This window comes from Pseudopipra pipra, chromosome Z, assembly GCF_036250125.1.
Source record: "Pseudopipra pipra isolate bDixPip1 chromosome Z, bDixPip1.hap1, whole genome shotgun sequence".
NCBI lineage: Eukaryota > Metazoa > Chordata > Aves > Passeriformes > Pipridae > Pseudopipra > Pseudopipra pipra.
In genome coordinates this window covers 33,738,475-33,760,696 of record NC_087581.1, presented here as the reverse complement: position 1 = coordinate 33,760,696, position 22,222 = coordinate 33,738,475, and the positions used below count along the sequence as shown (strand labels likewise).

General features: G+C 42.1%; 1 long non-coding RNA gene across 1 annotated transcript; it reads left to right on the top strand.

The window, feature by feature from the left end:
* Positions 1–3,084: 3,084 nt before the first annotated feature.
* LOC135406730 (uncharacterized) lies at positions 3,085–12,416 on the top strand. The gene is made up of 2 exons (XR_010426447.1): positions 3,085–8,058; positions 10,445–12,416. It is a non-coding gene; the product is annotated as an uncharacterized LOC135406730 (long non-coding RNA).
* Positions 12,417–22,222: the final 9,806 nt, after the last annotated feature.

Genomic DNA, 22,222 nt, shown 5'->3' with positions numbered 1-22,222 from the left:
GCAACTGTCTTCAAACTGCAGTGAGTTCATTCTGTGGATGGGAGAAATACATGACTGTGGCGGATGAAAAAACAGAATGGGAAAGATATGTTGTCTGGAGAAGCATATATGGAAATTAAATGGACTTACCACCTACAGGATAATTCATCTACCGGACTGACAGTTTTCTCCAGTTTTCCCCAGTTTATTGTTGTGTGTTTATGAAGTTTTATGTACCCCAGTTTATTGTTAAATTTTATGAAGTTTGTTATATCCCCATGTTGTTCCCCTTTCTCCCTCAGATTTTCCCTCCAAAACTTGTTTACTCCCCTGTCCTCCCCTGCTTTCCCGCTCCTCTGCCACTGATTGGCCACAGTTTGCTGCAGTGCAGAGAGAGCTCCCATTGCCCCTTTCCCCTGGAGACCCCGAAGTTCCACCCACCTTTTCCCTGTCTCCCAATCACTGCCTTCCCTGAGCTGCCCGTCCCATGCTCCTCCCCAGTTCTGGATCCTCCCCTCGGACCTACCCTATTTAAGTCCCTGTTGCTGCACGAACCCTCGACTGTGCCAAGAACCCTTACTGCAGTGCCGTGGTCCCATTTCCCTTTCCCCCACGGACCGTGGCACATGACTGATAGAAGCCTCTTTTTCCAGTGAATTCACTATTCCTGCATAGGGACCTAGCTGTGACTGTGAACTTAACACCAGTTTTGCTATGAAACCAGTGAGAGCAATTTTGTGCAATTCGTTAAAGCTCTGTCTGGTGTGGTGCTCTCTCTCCTGGTAAGGGATTGGGGAATGGTTGGGAGACTGTGAAAGATGAATCTTTTCAAATTTGTCAGCTTTTACTACCTGTATAATCATGTAGCTCAGTAAACAGAAGCAAACTGTAAAATATGACACTGTGTTTACAAATAATTGCTGATGGCAACAGAAACTCTTTTCATAACAAGGAGAAATGCCATATTTTACCTAAAATGGCTGAAAATAGCTGTAGTGTATATTAAATTTTTTATACAAGCAGAACACACAGGAAAAGATCTTTACTTATTTTTTTGAGGTTTTCTGTAAAGGTCTGTAAGAGCTCAACAATGTTGTATATAGAATATATTCTAATTCAGTGCTCTGCTCTTTGCTTTCTCTATTAAAAAACATGGACAATACAAATATACTAAGGAAATGCTGTTCATGCATAACAACCATACCATTTTTTTTTTTTTACATTTTATTGCTCCAAAACAATAGATACTGAACTAAATCTGATGAACTTTATATTTTCTGCTTTTTACACCCACTGATACGCCATTTGCCACACAAAGCATTAGAAATATTAAAAGCTTGAATTTGAGAATTATTTGACACCTGTTTGTGTATGATTTTGGATACCTGCACAATCACTTACTTTCTCATTTTATATGATTGTATGGGAGACTGAATCACAATTAGTTTGGAAAGCTCTGTCTGTGGTATATTCAGATACATGTTTTAACATGATAGTTTCTAGTTGGCTTATTATCCTGAGGAACAGCCTCTCTAGAGCTGCCTGTTAAGGCAACATCCCTCTGAGGTTTTTGTGTCTTAAAGGAAAAAAGCTAAAGAATAAATCTGCAGCCTAGTGTTACTGGATTAATTTAAGCCATCTTGCATCACTGATACAACTGATGAAACGGAATCTTTCGCAGTCTGGGACACCAACGGGACATCCTGTTTCAGTTTAGAAATCTCCCTCGTGGCACCCCACCTTCCCACTAATAAAACAAAGGAGCCCAAGGAATAATCTCTGGCCGAAGAGGCTGCTTAGGAACTGATTGTCACCCTGGCTCCCAGCCAAGCCCAGTGTGCCATAGAAATGGGCCCAGGAGGGGAGTGACTGGAAAGCAGTCAAAGAGCACCAAAAAGGGAAGTCATTAAACTACCACCATCAACAAAACTCTCATTTGTTCAGTTTTCCTTTCTTCTTGTTCACATTCCTCTTTTTTTTTTTTCTCTTTTGCTTTTTCAAAAGAATGAATTCAATACAAAACTTTCCTCTAGGCTGTAATGAAAGTCCAAATCCACTTATTTCTATTGCCCCAGTGTTGCTGCTGTTGCTCTTTTGTTTTGGTTGCATTTTTTATGACCTTTTGCATAACTTGCCTTCCTTACTTAAAAAATAATAATAAATAATTACTAGACTGTGAGTTTCTTGCAGAATGAAAGGAAAGGTTTTGTAAGTGTGAGTCTTGTAAGTGTCTTTATGATGATACTCTTACAGTTGCAGAATGGTTTATTTGTTCTCTTTCAGAATATAATGGGGAAAAGGGAGAATGGCATTTTTTACCACTTGAATGCTGGACTCCTGCTGGTAGGGTTGATGTTAATACACAGAAAAGAGTGAAGCTAGGTTGATTTATTCTATTTGAGAGTCTGCTCTTTTTTTTTTTTTTTAATTCAGAATAATATAAATACTTCCGAGATAGTAATGTTGAGCTGTAAATAATTAGAGTGTGTGTACACTGAGAAACTGGAAGATAAGCTATTGTAATTAAGATTTCACCTCATAAGATTAAGAAAGGGTTAGAAAATATTAAAACCTGCATTCAACTGAGCTTTGTCTTCTCAGACAATGAAGCAAAAAATGTCCAAAACCAGTGTTTTGCGTGATGTGTGATTCCAAACCAACCAACCAACCAATCAATCAATCAATCAAACAAAATCACTCAGCCTGCTTAGCAAAAGAAGTGACTTGCATACATATATTTTAACAATAACCAGCACACATAATGTCTCAACAGTGAGGGCCTCATAAGCAAAATTAATGAAGAAAGTAATGAATGTTTTGGTAAATGGCATAGAGAGAAATTAGATAATGTTTACCTTCCCTACTGTTTTTAGTTAGCACCAGGATACTTCCTCTGTAGCTGTTCGGAGCACAGCTTTGGAAGGGCTCCTTTGATACCACACAGCACTGTGGGTGACAATTCACCTGTCAGCACTTGACATTTTGGAGGAAAGATGCAACTTGAGACATTTCCTAACATGTGGCCCAAAAGGAAAAGCTTTTTGGGAGGGTAGGAAACTAAGAGTGTGACTGATCAAAAGTATCGTAGTGGATCTAAAAATACCCTCTGAAAGTAGTCTTCACCTGGCTGGCACAGTCACACTGTTTGTGGCAACTTGGTAAGTCTCTGAAGAGATGAGAAACATCTATTTGGTACAGCAAAACCTTGAGATTTTTGAGAATGGCTGTATTCTGTATGCAGAGCCTGAAGAGTGGAGAGAGAGTGGAAGGGGGTGTGTGCGTGTGTGTGGTGTTCGGGGAGGACTTTCTGCATGAGGGGAAAACTATAGCTACTGGCTGTAGGCATGTATCTAAAGTACGTCCTGGGATCACCTTTTTTCGTGATTTGTACTTTACTGTATCTGAGATTTTACACAAAGTCGAACTTTGCAACCTAAATCTGCCTCTACGGAGAGTCGTTCTTTGCTTACTGTGTCTCAAAAACTTTAGTTGAGATAAAGGGCACTGTCACGTTGAGCCATTTGAAAGACATAAGTTTATTTGACTGCAATGTCCTTTTACTGTATTACTATCTTTGCATATACAGAGAAATTTCTAAAATCTGTTTCAGATCAGCTCTTTGGGTTTCTTGTTCCCTTCTTCCCATCCACAGCCCTTCATATAGCAATTCAGTAATAAATGCTCTCCTAATAAAATCTCTCAAAATACAGCTTATGTAAGTTTATTAGCTGAATGTGTATGATATGAATGAAAATGTATTTTAGTAAATGCATTACAGACACACAGCTTTTTCCCCGTTTTTCCCTTCCCTATCCCCTCACATTTATCCGCCTGTTGGTGTGCTATACTCCTGTGACCTTTTGGCAGCAAGTGGGGTCACTGTGTGGCTGCAGCTGGGGCTTTAAAGAGCTCCTTTTGTATCTTCACTGCAAACTTTCAAACGGACCTCCTGCTGATTGTAGCCATTTTGTCTATTTTTAATTGTTCCTGCATATTTGGAATTTTTAATTGTTTCTGGATGTTTTAAGATACTTTAAAAAAAAAAGAAAATAAAGGCCATTGCCATTTTAAAAGAGCACACATGCAAGCTGTGAACATCCATTCATGTGAGAAAGCAGAGATGGGGGGTTTCTTGCAGACAGGTGTTCTTACAGAGCACATCCTTTCCAGAATGTTACAGTCCTACTGAACTTATTGACTTGAGCTGCAGCTGCAGAGCAATGCTGCTGAAAGTTTGGTCCACAACAGGCTTTTAAGGGGGCATTTAAATCTGTCAGAAGAGGTACAAGCACAGGGCTTGCAACTGGACACCCAAAACCCACCTTCAAGTTAAGTTTTGTGGTTGAGTGCAGCATTCCTTAACACGTACATCTCCAAAAGGACTTGCAGCCCTACATTTTAGATACTTGTAAATGAACTCCTGGTTATAAAACCGGTGCATTTACATGGACCACCTAGTAACACACACCATCAGAAACGGTGTACGCTCACACACTGCTAGCATTTAGTCTCATCTCTTTGTGTCTTCATCAGTTCTAGTTTTCACAACTCCTCTGACAGAAAGCACAGTTCTGTTCAGCTGTTGCACACAAAAAGTGGTTATTTTTGGAAAAAAATGGGTTTGCTAGGCAAGGGTTAACCTGTGGCCAGGGGAGGTGAAGGTTACAACAGTCAGAATAATGAGCAATGGCATTGCAGCACACATTATTGTGCTCACATATTATTCAATATTTAAAGATCTGGTTATTACAACATACAATTCAGTTCCTTTGTGTTGCCTCAGTGGGTTTGCCTCTCTGAGGATCAACAACAAAGAGGCTGACTCCAGGCTTTTGCCTCTAAGTACAATAATGTAAGTTGTTTTCTACAGCAATCTTCCAAGCTTCAGTGCTGTGAGTAGGAGAAGATGTAGCATGGAGTGTATCCAAAATAGGCTGTTCGGCATGTGTGCTTAAAACTATAAAGAAAGTGATGCTATCTAATTACAAACATCATTGATTCTTGCATGTGTTGCTTAAGATGTCTCAATGCAGTCCTTCTTCCAAAATCTCCATAGTTTGCATAGTAAACATCTGTTTATGTCAAGCACTGGTGGCCACTCTTGCCTATTTCAACTTTCCCTGTCTTCACAACTTTGGGATAAGGTTAGGTGCAGAGTCCACCAAAGAGTGTAGCTTCAGCTAATACTAAGGAAGCACATGGGACTGCAGGTAGTTAGTCAGATGTAAGGAGACAATCCACAGTCTGGTCTGGAGTCAGCACAACAACTTTAGTCTCCTTGTAGAACAACAGGTGGAAATGGACCAGAGATTGAGGAATCAGGCATGTTTTTTTCCCAGTTCTCTTTAGGCTAAGCTGGTGGACTTCTAATACCTGCACTGTCTTCTGATCAGACTAGTACTCCTTGTAAGCGGCCTCTTTCTTTTCCTCGTAACAATGAACAATGACATGCCTAGTAAGTAACTTGCATATGGAGATGAGAATTTGTAAGTCCACTGTCCTTGCTGCTGAAACAGATCAAGGACTTTTAAGAGAACTGCAATTCCCTTTCTTCAAAAATGTCAACCAGACTCATAATGAAACTTTTCCGGAGAAAAATGAAAGAGGGAGGACTAAAGGGCTAAGGACATGTTTACAGTATATAGATGTTCTCAACGTACTAACCATGGACACGGTTTTACAGAATCAGACTTTCTACTTAAAGCTAGTCCACAGGCTTCTGCCCAAAAATTTTTATTAGACTGGGAAGGTCTTCAACAGGAAAGTTTTTAAAAAACTACAGCTTGCCCACAAAATATTTCCATTTCTGAGGCCTAATATTTTTCCATATGAAACAATCTTCCTTGGTTTGTTCTGTTTTGTTGTACTTTCCAGGAGCAATCTTTGTTAGCCCTTAACCATCAGAAGGAACTAAAAACATTCCAGTTCTAACATCAGCAGCTGAAATGCTCTTGTCAGGCAGTTTAGAAATACTGAAGGGGGAGATTAAACATGAAATAAATGAAAGGGGCAGGAGTAGAGACAGGTGAAGGAGGGGGAAATAGCTGCCCAGCCTTTCTGTTTGGTAGGAAACAGAAGACCACTGAGTGCGCGCTTTCTCTTGCTGCAGCACCTTTTTTTCTTGGCTTGTCATGTTTTCTCACTGCTTAACCTTGCTCAAACTGCCTTACTGTGAGTTAGAGAAATTTCGCCTCCATCTCCACTGCTCTTCAGGGCAATCTGTTGATTCTTTTTCAGGTTTTTTTTTAGTCATGCCCCCTTAAGCCACCAGTGAAATAAGAGATATCCCCAGACAGGAAATAGGGAAAGGAACACAGGTGGCTTTGGTTGTGGCATCTCTGTTGGCTCTTCAGAAGATGGAGGTAAGACGAGGCAACATGAATAAGTAAAATACATGTGAGACCCTCTTCTTGTGCCTTTAAAAAAATTCCTTCCAATGTACCTGATCGAAGATTTATGATTTTTTGAAAGGTATTTATCAGTATGGTTGTGTAGGGTTAGAGTGAACAAGGCCTACAAGAAAGATGAAGAGAGACTATTTACAAGCACACCTAGTTACAGGACAAAGGGGAATGGCTGCAGAATGAAGGATAGTAGGTTTAGATTAGACATTAGGAAGAAATTCCTGACTGTGAGGGTAGTGAAGCCTTGGAACATGTTGCCCAGAGAAGTTGTGGATGCCCCATTCCTGGGGGCACAAGTTGGATGGAGTGAAAGGTGTCCCTGCCCATGGTGAGAGGGTTGGAACTAGATCATTTTGAATAAAGGTCCCCTGCAACCCAGGACATTATATGATTATATGATTCCCTGATCATATCTGTATTTTGAAAGAAAATGTTAGGGGAGAAAGTTCAGTCCAGGTTTCTGGAGCATCTTGGTTTACAGAAAATATATTCGCAAGGTGGGAACCCCAATAAGATGAAATTCTTCCCCTTTTATTTCCCTCTCCCAATATAAAATAGAGACAAAAAATGAAGAGTATAAGTGAAAAAATAACTATTTAATAAAAGAAAATACCAATAACTGCAAAAACACGGGGGGAAATGGTTTACTCACGAGAGCAAAGATCCACCAAAAACACGTGGTGCCCCCTATCTTCCCGGAACAAAAAGGGAAAACAAAGACAGTGGAGCCTCTTTCCCGCCGAACCACACCGCCCCTCCCCCCCATCCACTCAACCAAACAAAAGAAAACAAAGGGAGAACAGGGGCAAAAGTGAAAACCCAGGAAAAAACTGCTGCCCACAAGGACCCACCCTAGCAAACCGGCCCCTCCACACCACCTGGTTAGGTTCAGGTCTTAACTGATGTGGTGATACCAGTTCGGAGACTTTTTGTTCCCTGCCACGTGTTGTCCCACTTGGCTTGGCTGGGCTACCTTGGGAGGTAGTGATTTTGTTTCACTTTCGCTGTCTCTGATGTGGTGGTCCCGGCCCTGGCAGGGGTCCCGGCCCGGGCAGCAGTTCCATTCGGCGAGCGGCGTGCCGGGGGCCGCGGCCATCGGGCGGGGGCGAGCAGCGAGCCGGGCGGCAGCGAAGAGGCGGGGCGGGGGCCAGGACCCCGGCAGAGAGAGCGTGCCGAACCGACTTCAGAGCATTCACACTGCTGCCACGACCGACGCAATAAGGGCTGTTTCCTGTTCCTGCTCCTGCTTTATTTTCTGTCCTCGACGCCGGGAGGAACCGCCTTTCGGCAGCTCCTGGACACTGGAAAAACTCCGACCTGTGCAAACCCTCTCTCCCCTCCCCGTCAGCTCCCTCTTTTGGGGGGGAGGTGCGGCCCCTGGCCCCCTTCAGATGACATAATGGTATGAATATTCATCGTTAAAGTTTTCTCCCCATTTTGTAACTATAACATGGAGCCAAACAGATCAGGATATAGTTTACAAATCCCAGGAAAGTTGTTATCCGAATGAGTGACTACAAGGATTGCTCATGGCCAATATTTCTACTTGCACTATGTAAGAACAAGGCTTATGTTCTCCTCATGCATCTCAGCAACACTTTCTTCATGCAAGAGCAACTGCTGCCATTCTGCCTGAGCAGTGAGATGTGTCAATAATAGCCACCATAAGCAGAAGGTATCAGTTCTCATCACTATGATTTAGATCTGTTCTCCCTTTTCTGTTTCTTCCCTTCCCAAACCTTCCCTTCCCAAACCTTCCCAAACCTTCCCTTCTCTTCCCTTCCCAAACCTTCCCTTACCTTCCCAAACATTCCCTTCCCAAACCTTCCCCTCTCTTCCCTTCCCAAACCTTCCCTTCTCTTTTTTTTCCCCCCATGTCCTTTTTTGGGCGAAAACCTGTGCTCTGTTCTTTTTGCCTGTTTGCTGGAAGGTCCCACTTTCCTGCTCAATTTTTATTGATTCTGTTTGTTCTTCAAAGAAAACCAACTTCTGCAATAATTATTTGTTTGAGATGCTTTTGGCTGTTAACATTTTCTACTCAAAGAATTGCCTTATTCTTCGAAGCTGACAAAGCAATACAGTATTGGGAAAACGTGCTTCAAAAGAAATAGCTGGAAATCATACCTTTCTGGTTTTATGTGGTACTTTTGGTATGCATTTACCACTGGAGAAGAGCAGGCACAGACAAGTGAAAATGTTCTGTTCATGACCTCCTGCCAGGCTGATGGCAGAGCATCAAAAATCAAAGAGCTTTTTGAGTAACAGACCAGCCCTGTTCATGCTGCTTCAAGGAACTTTATAACTGACCTCTTATCTAAGAACCTCTAAAGTCAGAGCATTAGTGAATTGAGACTGGATTTAATTCTAAAACTCATTAAATTTCATGAAACAGTGACCTTTACCAGAAGATGTCTGAGAAGATGAGAATAGCACACCAGTGTATATATTAGTGAAAGAAGTACTGTATGCTGGACTACGGAGCCTAAGTACATCTTTCCCTGTTGTCCAACCAAGCACATAACTTCTTCATATGTGCTGCCTAGATATTTCCTAAAGTCTTGCAAGGTCATGCCTCTGTGCTTAAAAATCTGGTCCCCATTTACTGGTTGTCACTCAGATCTGGGACTGCCTTGCTTAAAGGGCTGTTACCTTGTCTTGTAACTAGTCATCCCTAAAGAATACAACCAAAAAGTTATTGATGTTGAATTGCTTTTGCTGCTCTCACATTAATGACAGTGCTTTTATTTAGATATATTTTACACAGTATAATTACTTTGACTTGTAATTATCTTTCTGTTGTCATGAATTATTGTTTATTAGTTATCAAGAGGACAAATGCCAGTATTCATTAGAAGGAGCCATGACTGACCTGGTGGGAAGGCCCAGGGCTGACAAACCCATAATCATCTGTAACTTCACTTTAGTAACAGGCTTTGTGTCATCAGATGGACCACATAAATGTGTACAAAGCATTTCCCTTTCTAGGAGAATGAATGAGCTGTTACATTTATAATGCAACTTCTAATCCAGGTATTTTCAATAAAAAGGGAGAGCATTTTACTGAGCAGCTTTATGCAGGTCGTGTGCAACAGACAGCCTTGGGCATCAGGCTGGGTCACCAGGTGGCCAATGGAAAGGAGGAACACTCAGGAAAGGATGATTGCTGAGGTGAAAGACACAGGAAACACTGTATTCTCATGGCCTCTGGAGAGAGGGGGCAACGGTGGCATTTCCAAGCGTATCATGTGGCATCCGCCCAGGTCTCAAAAGGCGTGGTAGGCCTCAGGAGGCATAATAAGCTGCAGTAATGAATCCAAACTTCAGGAGAGGGCAGGCTGAGGTGACCAAAAGTGGTTGTGAGGAGTACTTGGGAACCACAGTGGTGGTGAAACAAGCAATCTGTCTTTGGAAAGAAGGCAAAATGACTTCTACTGAGGTCTTAACTTCTGAAGAGAGACCACCAAGGGGCAAGTCAGTTAGTGCTGTGAATGTTTTATTGTGTGATCCCTCACAATTTCAGATAAATAGTGCTTATGTAGGTTGGAATCTAGCAAATGGATTATTTATGTCCTTCTCATGCCAGCTGAAATTTGGAGCAACTCTGTCTTCCCAGGAACTCTTTCTTCCTCACCCCTCTCCCTGAGTGTTGGCTAATGAGGTGACAGTCAAGAGTTGCAGTCTATTTATTTTCTTGTAGTTTCTTGAAATGCTTTGCCTAAAGAAGCAGGTATAACAGTTCCACATGGCATCATGTACCTATTAGACAACTCTGGCCCAAAAGTCTCTCCTCCACATCTGCTGAATTTGTCTTCTCTTACAATGAAATTTACCCATGTTACCTTTTGGCCTTAGGTATCTGGCAGTAGAAAGGAGCTTTCTTCTTAGTAGTTTCTGACTCTGGAAAATATTAGGCACTGTTCAGGATACTCACCTCCATAACAAACTCATTTGTTTCTAGAAAAGAATAGGAATATTGGATTGCTTGTCTAGTGTATACAGTTCTAGTGTATACTGGCTTTGGACTAATAACCCCCTTCCAAATCTCTTGAACAATTTTTCAGATAATCCATCAGCTACTACTGTGAACTTGAGTATATCCCAAGCTGCACTGGTCAGCATGGGCTTGCAAACAGAGGAGCCAATGTGCAAATCAGTTGAGTCATGCTACATCTCTGCTGGTGAACCTTGTGAAGAAACTGCAGACAAATTTAGGAATATCCTTTCAGTCTTCCATGAACTCGTCTTGTCAGGGCATGTGCTGCTGCAGGAATCATGAGGTAAGAGGCTGGACTCACCACCAAGACTGTCCGTTCTGCTGAATTCAGCCACGTAACATACTCTGAATGTGATATCAAGAGCTGTTTTGTTTTCTTTGTAATGTATGTTGTATGGCCACATGGCCTGCAAGTCCAGACTGAAAAAAGATCTTTAAATATATGAAACAAACCACTTGCAAGCAGGCTGCAATTTAAAGCTCTGTATAAATAAGCGTAACTTATTGAAACAACTTCACATACCCATTACAATGGGAAAACTGTTGTCTTATAGATAGAAGTTCAAAACAGGAAGAGATTGAATGAATATTGTTACGGGTTAGTCACTTTGTCTTATTGCAGACACCTTTAGTAACTAGAAATAGAAGAGGCTTTGACATGTCACACACAGAGGCAGTATCTTGAAATAACTCTCAAAATAATACTTTAGCTTTGATCCTGCCAGTATGAAACAACTCCAACTCATTTCCTAAAATATTGGACACTGCATGACCTTGTTTATGTAAGCCACAAAACATAACTCTAATAAGTACCGTGGGCAACAAAAGTAATTTCATCACGATTTACAGATTTACAGACATTCGTCATGGCTTTTATTGGAGAAAATTAGGATGACTTATGGAGATAATTCCACATGCCCTGTGTGTCAGCTGCATGTATTAGTGTATTAGCAAACTTTTTGAAGGCTTACCTAATGATAGAAAGACCACCTGAAGTGCAGTGCAAGCAAACACTTTCCTGCCCTCTCCTGCTGAGTCAGTGCACAGCATTTGTTTGCATATTTGGAGTGTGTCATGGTTTAACAGCAACTAAGCATCATAAAGCCACTTGCTTAGTCCTCCCTAGTGGAATGGGTAAAGTGAAAGAACTCCTGAGTTAAGAACAGTTTAATAGGTAGAGCGGAGTCTACCCATAAAGCAAAGCAAAACAAGGAATTCAGTCATCACTTCCCGTGGACAGGCAGGTGTTCAGCCATCCCCAGAAAGCAGTGCACCATCATGTGTAACTGTGACTTGGAAGACAAATACCCTCATTTCAAATGCCCCCTTTACTCCTTTTCCCCCTCTCTTTATATACTGAGCACAGCATCATACGGTCTGGGATATCCTTTGGGCCAGTTGGGGTCAGCTGTTCTGGCTGTGTCACCTCCCAACTCCTTGTGCACCCTCTGCCCATTCTCTGGTGGGGTGGTATGAGTAGCAGTAAAGGCCCTCACACTGCTCAGCAGTAATAAGAACATCCCTGAGTTATCAACACACTTTTCAACATGAGTCTAAAACATTAACGCTATCCCAGCTAAAACCGGCACAGGAGAAGAACCTGACCTAAACACGAAGCACTAATCTTAAGAGTTTTATGTTCTCACTGCAAATGGGGCTGTGGTGAGAAGTCTCTGCAGTGGCTGAATCTTAAACATTCTTACTTGGCAGCATCTTTGGGAGAGATTGTCACAAATATTGTCCAAGATGCCACTTTTTTTAAAAGTGTATTTGGGTAGATAGAGGAGGCCCTTGAATTCTGGAGAAGAATTATGGCTTTGAAGATGCTTCTTGAGATGTAGGAGATATAATGAGAAATTTTTAACATGCAGCATGCCCCGAAGTGCCTACTGGTCTGGGCAACAAATCCTGTTTTAAAATAATTCTTCTCCTGACTCAGGTCTGAGAAGCTCTATCAACAGTAGCAACGTTGGGAGCTCATTAGTGCTATCTATTATTAGTATTTCAATATTTGACAAATAAAAGGGTTCAACAAGAAATTTTGTTGTGTGTGTCTTGTAATTCCTACAATAGAAACAAATGAATAATAAATGAATAATAATAAATAAATGAAGCAGAAAAAAAATTTGTTCTCACTTGAGCCCTTAATGCTTCGCATAATGCTTGAATAAGGAAAAATATTTTAAAAAATTATAGCTCTAAGTGAAAAAAATATGTTCATTAACAGAAATACTTGATAGTTAAGGGCCGAATCAGAACTTCTGAATCACTATCAAGGGCTTGAATAACACTTGTGACAATTTAGGGGCTACTCCTTCCCAATTTAAACAAATTAAAAGCCAAATCTTTTCTTTGAGTGAGGAAAGTCTGGCCTGTAAAGCAAGCCATTACTTTTAGATAAACTGTGAAATGAGAAATTCAGATCTTTAATGAAAAAAAATGTGACTTTTATTTGTTCTTGTCTGGTTTAAGTTTGAGACTGCTTACACATTGGTTCTTGCACTTCATTTTAAGCAAAGAGGCTGAAGTTTATATGCTAGCCTACATAACAGTAGCAGGTCAGTCAGATGGTTTGCTGAGAATCATTAAGCAAACATTCATGAGTAATAAATAAATTGTTTCTTCCAATAATAGCATTAAAATTCACAGTGTGAAGCTAGAAGGAAGCACCATATTTTCAGCAAAGCATGACACGTGTCACGAGAATGGAGAAGTCTTCTGGCCTCTGGGCAGCTGGACAACTACAGACTTGGCAGTGCAAGGTTAATGGTTGTACTTGATCATCTTAAAGGTCTTTTCCAATGTAAATGATTCTTATTGCATGATACTCTGCATCATCTGTTTGAAGAAAAGATACACATAACCATTACAAACACCATCTTCATCTGCCATTTTCACAACATGACTTGAAGTCTCTCTGCCACTGTTGATTTTCTATAAAGCATAAAGATCTGAGCCAAAACTGTGTCTGAAGCCAGAGCTTAAACAGAGGATACTTGAGGCCACTGCCTCTAGCTTAAGTCTGTGAATCACAAAGGCATGGCTAACCCCTCAGCCAGAGGAAGCTGATCCTCCTAAGCCACGCCTCTGCCTGGAGCCCAAGAGCTTAGCTTCAGAAAGGTCTCCAATTTCTGAGAGAATTTCTGGGAAGAGATGCCCAGGAGGAGGCCATATACTTGGATAGCACTGCTTCCACAGTCAGGGTCTGGTTTTGGCTGGGAAAAGGCTATCCCAGGCTCAGGTGCGATGAAGCTGCCCTACAGTTTGTACCTTCTCAGCCGTGTTGTCCAGATGTGAGCAGCAGGTGCAATGGACAGATCCTGAGAGCTCAGAGGCATGTATGGAAGTTTCCGTAAGGTTGGACATGAGCTGTGGCTGTCTATGGAGCACAGGCAGGATGGGTGGTGCAAGCTTAGGAGGGCCTGCTGGTCAATTGGGCTGTTCCCAGGCAGGTCTGTGAGGGTTGAACTTGAAGTGCTGGGGTAAGGTGAGAGCTGTAGGGAAGGTCTCTGCATGGTTGTACTGCAGAGCAGAAGCCTTACCACCATTTAAACCCTTAGGGAGATTTTGCACCTACTTATGGGAAAATGCAGCAACTAGCTCTGAAATTGCCTAACATCTCTGTTGTCAGGGATGAACTGCAAAGTCCAACAAAAAAGGGTGATGTGTTCTGAAGGGCAGTCTTGAGAAAGATGCTTCTCACACAGAGGAGCTGTAAGGAGGCCATGTGTGGTGGGGGAAAACAGTTTTCCCCCTGAAGTTCTATAGTGATAAACCCCCAGAGGGGGTGGTGACTCTTGAGGTTTGAGCCAATGAGCACTTCTGCAAAATATAAACATATCACAAGCAGACTGGAAGAGAAGGTGATGTTGTAATAGTTAGTTGGAGAGGTGGCCATGTTGTAGAGCCACGAGGAAGGGGCTCAGAGCCCCGCAGGGGGGCTCTGGCCCCCCCAGTCCCCGGTTGGGGGGCTGCAGGGACTTGGAACAGCGTAAGACTGGGCTAAGTACCTGTAGCTATGAGCTGGAGGAAGTTTTCTCCACCGTGAGCAGCATAAGCGGCGGCAAGAACAGCACTGACGGAGGGAAGGTGGCAGAGAGCCAACAGATAAGAACTGAAGAAGCAGCAGAAACAGCACGTAGCCAAGGAAGAGAGACACAGAGCTGTCTGAAGGAAAGAGAGCCAGCAGCAGAGAGCAGAACTAAGCTCTACAGAGAGAGAGTTTTGGGGTAAGAACTGAACCAAAACCCCCCAAACTCCTTGGAGACCCCTCCTAGAGGGAGGAGGATGATGGACTCTTACTTGAAAGTGCTACAGCACTGCGGAAAGGAGCTGAAAAGCTCAGAGAAGGAATATGGAGGGGGTGACCTTGCCCCCGCCCCCCCCGCTACTGCCAAGCTGGCGGTTTTGAGTCAGAGCATGGGAGCTCTGCAAAGGGGGCTTGAATCCCCTGAAGATACGGACCGTCACAAAGGCTTCTGTACTTTGTTAATATGACCGTGGTGAAGTGACCTTTGTCCAGGTGAACACAGCCCATGGGAGAGAGGACCCTCGTTTGGAGACAAAGGGCCAAGAGGGGCTTGGATACCCCCCTCGTGTGTACTGGCAGAGATCCAGCTACAGCTGCTGCATGAAGTGAGATAGGCTGCTGCCCTGAAGACGCTGCTGCTCTGAGAGTGGAAAGGATCTTTTCCTTCTTCCCTCCTGGACTTTTATTTGGAAGGGAGAAGAGATTTGATCCATTGTAAATACTGTTTTGTCATGGTAGAGATAGTTAAGATTGTGTGTGTAATGTATTGTAATATTTATTTTGTACAGTCATTGTAATATATATATATATATTCCCTTCCCCCCATTTTGAGTCTTGTGTGGTGTCTGGAAAACCCATCTCACACTGGGTTGAGATGTGGGAGGGGGGCTAGGATAGAGAATTGGATTTTGGGGCTCTCAAACCATGACACCATGTGAATCCTGAGCACTGGGCCAGCTGAGTGCCGAAGCTTTCATGGCAGTGCTATGTGAGAAATGATGAGATCTGCAGAGTGCTGCGCTTTCCCACCAGCATCAGTTCAATCTCATGATGATTCAGCTTAGTCAGGCCTCTCTGTGTTTGGGAACAGTGCTGCTGCTAAACAAAATAAACGTAGTAAAACACAGGCATTGTCTGAACAGATCAAACTTCAGGTCCATCTATTCCAGACTCTTCTCTCTCACATCAGTGAGACCATTCAAAGACAGTGGTGGAAAATAACAGCAAGCAGATTTGAAATAAGTTGCCCTGTTCCTTCCTTGCCACTGTATTAGGTCTCATTTTGGCCCATAGTAAATAATGGCCTGAGCACTAAAGTATGAGTTTTAATATTCCTTTCAAAATATTTTTCACAGATTACAACTCTAGCTGTTGTTAAAATTTCTTTATAAAAGCCCACTCTTCTATTTAAGGCTTAATTTGATTCTTCTAGGTGATTTCAAAACAAATTTCACAGTGATCTTACTATAATTTATTTTTATATTTTTGTAACATTTTGACAAAATGCTATATGTGGCCTTGACATAGGAGCAGTAGCTAATATACACAAAAATCTTTCTACTGTCCCCACAGTATTCAAAAATTAGTTTTGAATCCAAATTATAAACAGTAAGTAATAGAAAAGAGTGACAGCAAAGCAGAGGGAATACAAGTCTCACTAACTCTGTCATACAGACAGCATTCTAGGTTACTTTTTTTTCTGCTTCTAAGACATAGCTTACTTTTTTGCTGTTTTGCTTTTCTGAGTCCCTGAGTGTTTTAGGGGATTGCAGGACTTTTTAGTTTCCTGTTGGTGGATACTATAGCGTGAAAAGTACAGAACAGTTTGAAAAATACAAGAACATTTACAGAAAGCATGATTTTTAATTGTTCTTTGTGGCTTTACTGCTCCCTTTTGTCTGCCACCATGTTAGAGGTATGCTATTGTCAGGCTTTCCCCCAAAAAATTCAGTTTTTCCACATTTGTTATTTGTCTATACAATAACCTAGCAAAGCTGACTTCTTGTCTTGCTTGCTTGCTTGCTTTTCTGTATTCCTTCTTCTCTCCCCAACTTTCCAACCACAAAATCTCTCTCTACGCCTACATTACATTCATTCCCCCTGACGGTAAATTCACATACAGAATTCTGCGTGGCAGGTTCTGACCAGGGCTGCATACAAATTAGCTTGTAGAATATTGCATCAAGTTAGGTAAAGAACAAAAGCAAACTGACTTCAAAGGGAATGCACCAAGTGGAATCTACAGTTACTATACACCAGTGGTTTAACAGACCCTATGTTAACAAAAACAGAAACCACCTACGAAACAAGCAGTAATCAGACTCTCCTTTATTTCTGTGATACATAGAAATTGCTTTTAGAACCAATCACAATGAAAAAATAGCTCTTTAATATGTGTTTGGGTTGCAACCATTGCTAACAGTGCTTTCTTCTTCCTGGTATTCCACAGTAATTCACTGTGACTCCCTGACTCACCATGTCTGGACCAGTTTACAGACACAGAGAGGGAGAGAGTCTCAGCTGGCAAATCTGAATTGGCTGGCTATAAATGAAATTTGGCTAGCATCCCAAGGATTAGGTGCCTGGACAGTCTTCCTCTTGCTGGTTTTGGGGTTTTGTGCTTTTTTTTTCCCCTTTCCTCTTTTCTAGTCAGTCACTGATGTGTGTATATCTAGAAAAGACACAGTGAACTCACAAACTGTCTAGCATGTTCTCATGCTTGTTCTCCCTGTTTCTTTTTCTTCCTTTCTTTTGAGAGGATGCAAAGGAGTTTCAAAACAGAGAAAGGGTTAACAAGACTTTTAAAGTAATTTCCCCTCTGTTTTGCTCATCAGCTTAGTTGATTACAATAAGAAAGATCTTATTAAAACCATGTCTACTCTTCTTTATGAGATGGTGTGTATTAAAATGCTATTGCCACTTCAATGAGGTCTGTCCACTTGTGAGTTTTATTATAATTTATAAGATTCTTCCCTTTTGAAGGCAAAGCAGCTTTACAGACTGGAATTCAGAGGCAGCCGTTATTGTGGGTGGGTCTTGCTGGCTCTTTTAACCAGAGGGGTCATGCACAGCAAGTCAAACCTGTATCAGACAACGGGAAAGCAACTACTCTTGCATACTGAAAGTTCTAGGAGAGAAGTAAGAGGAGATGGAGGAAACAAAAGGAAACAAAGGACAATTTATATCCTAAATATGGAAAGGAGTGTTCACAATGTATGCCCTAGATCTGAAAAAGGCAACCATCGAGCAAGTTTGGACTTGAGTGCCTGAGCTATATCACCATCACTTCATCTTATTTTACTTTTACTGTTTTACACAGGCATTCTCCTGTGTGCAGGGTATTAAGCCAAATTGCTAATATGTTAGTCACAGCTTTTATAATAACATTTTAGGGGAACTTTTTTCTCTCTCCCTCCCTCTTTACTCCGTCCACAAAACCCATTAAAATAGTTGATTGTCCTAGACTTGTCAGGTGCAAAAGAAATGAGTTGCATTGCTCTGGGAGATGAAAGGCACTCAGTTGTTTGATGTGGGACTCTGCGAGGGGTACCTCACTGTCTGCATGAGGTGCAAACACAGAACACTGTTCCCAAGACAGGTTGAATATCCATTCTCTGCCCTATGTGCAGCAAATGACAGTTTTTTAGACTCCTGCTTGTAGCATGGAAATGTAAGAGAACATATGTCCGTTGCAAAAACCCTCTCATGTAAGTATGTAGCCACAGGAATATCAAATAATTCCCTCTTTGTCCACTGTCTGCCTTTTTCAGCTTTCCCAGATGAGACTGCCAAACCTTGCTTTGGATACTTGTTAATGAGTACAGAGTAAGCAGGGAGAAAAGATTAAAGGAAGAATACAATCTGTGTGAAACAGTGGCCCTGACTCTAAAGAAGCAGATGATCTCAGGGAAGGAAGAGCTTCCCTTTAAACAAGAGACTCACATGCAATGCAAATGATCCCATATGCAGCTGCCACTGGCAGGCAGCCACCCGTCCACAGAAGAATAAAGTCGAAGCAACAATTCCCCTGAACCCTGAAGCTCAGTGACTTCAAACAAGAGAAAAAGTGACATGTTTTTTCCAGTGAACTCTTTCCATCTCTAAACTGTATTGATGACCTCATCAGCTACAGCTGTCAACTTGGAGCTCAGCTTCTTTCTATCCAATGGTCAACATCTGATACCATCTATATATTTGTAGCTAGGATGGGAAACATGTGGACCATTCTACCTCAAAAATATGTAATAGGATCTTAAAAACAAACCTTAGCTTTTGGTCACAGCAGCAAGTACATGCAAATCCATTGACTTAGTGGGAACTACATACAGAGGGGTACATTGACACAGATAATTCAGGAACTATTGGCTCATTAGGCAAATTTTACTGACAGCTAGCTGTGATCATCTCAGGTTTATGTACTTCTGTAATCCCTACACAAAGTCATAATGATAAGGAGTCTCTCAGTAAATGAGGTAAGCTTACCATCCCTACTGGACCCATCTATCCTCAAGAAGACTGAGGGGTCTTGGTAGTGTATCTAGGTATTTTCATGCCATGGACATGTTGTTCACCTTGAAAATGTGAACCTTGCCTTCCTTTGGAGGCAATTTTTCAAATCCAACAGTGTACTCCAGTTTGTAATGTCTCTTGCTCCCCAGACATGAAGATACAGATGCTTGGAATAAGCTGGGACTATAATACCCCTGGTGCTGGGAGCACGGTAGGCTGCAGGGGGCCTTCTCTGTACCATATACCAATGTATATTTAAATGTGCCATATTAGACTTCATGACTCCCCCAAATGTCTTCAATGTATAATGACATGGTTGGATGCCCCCTTAGTTGCATGTGGCTGCCAAAATATGAAGGTTGGTAGCTCCTGTCACTTTGATTGCTGTTTGCTGAGGAGCACCTTCAAGTGTCCACACAGGCTTATGTCTTTGTGCCAAGTACTTTGCAAATTCGTGGAGAGTGGTGCCTCCCCAGAAAACTTACAGTGCAACATCCCAGTTCGGCAAAAGACATTTTGCTGTGCACTCATGCACATGTGTGTTCGTGATGGGGAGGAGGCCACTTGAGGATTAAAACCACATATTAAAGTCAATGGCAAGTTTCAGTGCTTTGCTGAATCAAAATTTACTGGGATACAAGGAAAAGGAATAAGAGAGAGAAAGTGAGAAGCCATGTGGCTAATTTAAAAGCTGCTTGTGTGTTGTGTCTTGCTAGTGTGCAGCTAGAAAGCACAATTTGTGATATCTGTCTGCTAGGTGCTTGGTTTTTATAGTACATTAAAATGCATTTAATGGTTGGATTTGAGTTCTGGAAAAATACACCCTGTGGAAGCAGTTGATAAGCTCACAGCTGAGACTGATACTACAGAGTGGAGTAGTAGAAATTGACTTCTGAAAATACAGAAGTGGATAAAAGGCACACAAAGGAAGCAGCTTAGGAATGAAAAACACTACTGGATTTTTCTCTCCATCTGTTGTGGGACATGTGATGCCATCTTCCAGAGGAGTTGTCTTTGGAAATATATTTGCAAATTAATTTAAATATTATCACATTAGTTAGTGTATCTAGCTGTGAATCCCACCCTTCTTCCTCACTCTTTTTGTAGTGGGTTGACCCTGGCTGGATGCCAGATGCCCACTAAAGGCACTTTATCACTTCCCTCTGCAACTGGAACAGAGGAGAGAAAATGTAAGAAAGGATTCATGAATTGAGATAAGAATCGGGAGAGATCGCTCACCAACCACTGTCACAGGCAAAATGCTCAAAGTGGGGATATTAATTAAATTAATTACTGACAGAATTAGAGCAGGTGAATGTGAAGTAAAATAAATCTTAAAAACACCTTCCTCCCACCCCTCCTTCCCTTCAAATTCTACCTCCTTCCCCTGCAGCAGCTCAGGAAGATGGGAATTGGGGTTATGGTCACTTCACTGCGGGTTGTCTTCTGCTGCTGCTCAGGGAGAGTCCCTCACCTACTCTCTATTGGCTCCTTCCTATGGGAGAGAGTCCTGCATGAACTTCTCCAGCGTGAGTTCACCACACTGAAAACAGTGCTTCACAAACTGCAGCAATGTTTGTCATTTTTCCACAGGGTGCAGTCCTTCGGGCACAGCCTGCTCCAGTGTGGGTCCCCCACAGGGCCACAAGTTCTGCCAGGAAAACCAGCTCCAATGTTGGCTCATCTCTCTATGGGTCAGCAGGTCCCTGCCAGGACCCTGCTCCAATACAGGCCCCCCAGAGGGTCACAGGCTCCTTCAGGCATCCACCCGCTCCAGTGTGAGTCTCCTCCACTGGCTGCTTGTGGATATATGCATCCCTGTTCTTCACATCCATGGCCTGCAGGGGCACAGCTGCTTCACCGTGGGCTGTACCATGGGCTGCAGGGGAACCTCAGCTCTGGCACCTGGACCACCTCCCCCCCTTCCTTCTCCAGTGACCTTGGTGTCTGCAGAGTTCACATGTTCTCCTTATGCTCTTCTCAGCCTGCAGCTTTCATCTGACCAACAACTTCCCCCCCCCGCCAGGTCTTAAATAGGTGATCACAGGCATTACTGTAATTCCTGATTGGCTTGACCTTGGCCAGCAGCAGGTCTGTCCTGGAGCCAACTGGCATTGGCTCTACCAGACATAAGGGAAGCTTCTGGCAGCTTCTCACAGAAGCCACCCCTTTAGCTCCCCTGCTACCAAAACCTGACCATGCAAACCCACTACATTTGTCTTTTCAAAGATCTGGATTTCAAGCATTTCAGATGAATGAATAATCAGCACTAAAAATAAGTGAGATAAGCAATAGAGTAAAGCGAAGGAAGGACACCTGATAACTTTGTGCCTCCTTAATATTCCCAATCTATAAAATCTATAAGTGGAGCAAGGAGCCTTCAATTTGTGAGGATGGAATTTTTTTGAAATGGTGGATGAAGAACAACTGAAAATGATTATATCAAGATTTACTCATGGAAGAAGCTCTTCTCTACCATTTGTCTTATATCACGGACCCTCTATTATACTGCTGAAAAAAAAAAACAACCCAGAAACAGGAATAGGCACAAACACAACCCCAGAATCTCTAATTGCTATCCTTGCTCACAAAAAATGAAACCAAATGTGAGCACAGATAATCTCGGACTTTCTGGCCTGCTTTGTTGTTCACAGGCCTTCATTTGGACATCAACAGACTTCAGTGGACTTTCTGTTGTCTATAAGACTATTTCACTGCTCTCCACACGTGGATCCAATGCATTAAGTCTGGGAAGTGAAGGGAATTCATGAATGCAGCTGAAGACAGAATTTGGTCCAAAAGCCAAAAATATAAGTCTGGAATCAATTACTCTTAATTTTTCTGATTTTTAGTTCCGACAATTACAAGGAAAAAAGTAGTGTCTCATACAAAGAAAATTCAATGCCAAGAGCACCATTATCAGTTTATCAACTGTTTAGAAATTGTGTATCTCATCTTAAATTTTGTGAGATGTTGGTCAAGATGACAAACAGCTAGTTGAATTCAGCAGAACAGAACTGACCCTAGAAGTGTTTAAATTATACTAATTTCTGTAGAAATTTTTTCTCTTTTGTCTTAGATTTCTAGGATTTTCTCATCTCATTCTCATGGCTAGGCTTTGCAAATGAAGATTTGGGAAGGCTCTATCCACATTTGTTACAGGCACGCTGGTGGCTTATGAGGCCAATACAAGATAGACATATCCGATTGCAAAAGGCACAGCAGAAAGATTCCTTAGATGGTGTATTCTGCAAGAGACGGTTCTTTCTGCGTTGCCTTTTCTCCTCGAGAGTGATCCTGAGTGTG